This window comes from Onychomys torridus, unplaced genomic scaffold, assembly GCF_903995425.1.
Source record: "Onychomys torridus unplaced genomic scaffold, mOncTor1.1, whole genome shotgun sequence".
Lineage (NCBI taxonomy): Eukaryota > Metazoa > Chordata > Mammalia > Rodentia > Cricetidae > Onychomys > Onychomys torridus.
The window spans coordinates 3019-5463 of NW_023412535.1; the positions used below are offsets into that span (position 1 = coordinate 3019).

Here is a 2445-nt window from a genome sequence, read left to right on the forward strand (position 1 = left end):
TTTACCACAGCCTTTTGGTTATTGTGGTTTATGTATTAATATCTAAAATATCATAAAAATCTCAACTTTTCTGCCTGATAATTCATGAGAAAAACATCATATTTTTTTTCCCTTCTCTGTAAGTCCCAAGTTGTGTTTTTGTGATGAACCCTAGAGTTGTTTAGGTCTATAAAGTCATACCTTACTTGGTTTTAGCAGGTTTCTCCCTAATTCAACTTTCTGCTGCATATTAAGAAATTCATAAGCTTGCTTTTTCAATGTTTAGCCCTTATAGGAAAGTGATATCTATTGTGTTTTTCCACTAGGCGTGACTGACATACACTGTCTTCTGTACCCCTTGCAGGATCGTTCGAAGATGGTTTGGTTGCCTTGGAGATCTGGAGATCTGATGCCACGATGAGGACTCACACACGGGGTGCTCCCAGTGTGTTTTTCATATATTTGCTTTGCTTTGTGTCAGCCTACATTACTGACAAGAACCAGAAGTCATGATTCCTTTCACGAATGCCAACTATGACAGCCACCCGATGTTGTACTTCTCCAGGACAGAGGTGGCAGAGCTCCAGCTAAGGGCCGCCAGCTCCCATGAGCACATTGCCGCTCGGCTCACGGAGGCTGTGCACACCATGCTGTCTAACCCCTTGGAGTACCTCCCTCCCTGGGATCACAAGGACTACAGTGCCCGCTGGAATGAGATCTATGGAAACAACCTGGGTGCCTTGGCAATGTTCTGTGTGCTGTATCCTGAGAACATTGAAGCCCGAGACATGGCCAAAGACTACATGGAAAGGATGGCAGCGCAGCCTAGTTGGTAGATTTTTGTCTTTTCCTTCTTAATGTATTAACCTTGTCACTTAAAGAAATGATCCAAGGGCTAGCAATCTCAGTGGGTAGAATGATTGACTAGCGTGCATGTGTATGAAGCCCTGGGCTTGGCCCTACCACCAGATAAGCCAGGGGTGGTATTACATACTCTTAATCCAACACAAGAGATAGAGATAGAGGGGTGGGTAGTTCAAGGTCATCTTCAGCTACAGTGTGTGTGAGGCTAGCCTTTTGATACTTAAGCTCTTGTCTTGGCTTAAAAAAAGAAAGAAGAAAAGGAAAAAAAGAAGGAAGGAAGGAAGAAAGAAAGAAAAAGTCTAATGTTAGGGTCATGGAGAAGTCCCACAAAAGTCCACCATCCATGGATGCAATCAGTAAGACTGTTTATTATTTCAAGAAAGTTTCCAGCATGTTGGGTCCTGCCATCCCAAATAAAGGCAAGATGGCAAAGACCCCAAGAAGGATGTGTGGGCTCCTTTTAAGCACAGCTAAGGGGAGATCCTAAAGCAGTGAGGTCACTTTAGATATGATTGGCTTAAGCAAGTGGTAATCACATTATTACATTTTAATTGGCCAGGGCTAGTCAGGGCTGGTCAGGGCTACTGTTTTCCATTTTGTGGCAGGCCTGGACAAGTCCCAGGCTTTGTCCTTGAGCTGCTGTGGAAGCTGGCTGGCCTAGCACATTCTGACTGTGGGGGCTGGCTCAGTGGCCCAGGCTTGGTGTGTTCTATCTCCCTTGTCCCTGTTATCAGGGGTATGAGTGATTAATTGCCCTTTGTTGGTGGCTCTTTTAGAAACTGCATATTCAGTCTCAGGAAACTGAAATTGAGGCCTGATCTCTGAGAGAAGACCGAGCAGCCTGTTATGGCATTTGCTGGGTCCTCTCATCTAACAGTTTTAAAAGACCTAATATGTTTCAACTTAGAAGGAGCTTGTTGAGAGGCTGCTTAACCAAAGTGGGGAAAATTGTAGAATTGAGCAAACAGCATCATGTTAATAATTGACGGCTCTTTCTGCATTGTTTAACATATATTTACAGTTGTAGGTAGAGTCACATTCTGAGGAATGCATCAATCAGTAAGTGATTTTTTTGTCCTTTGTAACTATCATGGAATATATTTACACATACCTAGGTGTCATTTATATAGGATGTAGCCTTTTGCTCCTAGGGCCAGGATGAACAAGCAGTGTAAAATGATGTGGGTGGTCGGCATCTAACCCAGGTCCTCTCAAAGAGCAACGAGTGCTCCAAACCACTGAGCCATCTCTCCAGCCCCCTATGCAGTGTAAAATGAAATCAAGCATAAGACATGTGTTAAACAGGGCATATAAAGGGCTGCTATCTGCACAACACAGTATGCATGTTCATGGTTAATTTTGTGTAAGTGGAAGAAGTATGCTCTAAAATAACATTGAAGTGTATTGCATAAACCGACAAATCAATAACATAGTTGCTTATCAGATGTTGTGTCCTGTAGACAGTTATATGTGCTAACCTTATATTATTGGTAGTGTAGTAAGCTTCTTTACACCAGCACCCCTATGACCATGAGAGCAAAGAGCTCATTGTGCTGATGTTCGTAGGGTGACTACAGTGTTACCAGGCACTAGGACTTTCCA

General features: G+C 43.2%; 1 pseudogene; it reads left to right on the forward strand.

The window, feature by feature from the left end:
• Window positions 1–348: 348 nt before the first annotated feature.
• Window positions 349–815, forward strand: LOC118575695 (annotated as a pseudogene).
• Window positions 816–2445: the final 1630 nt, after the last annotated feature.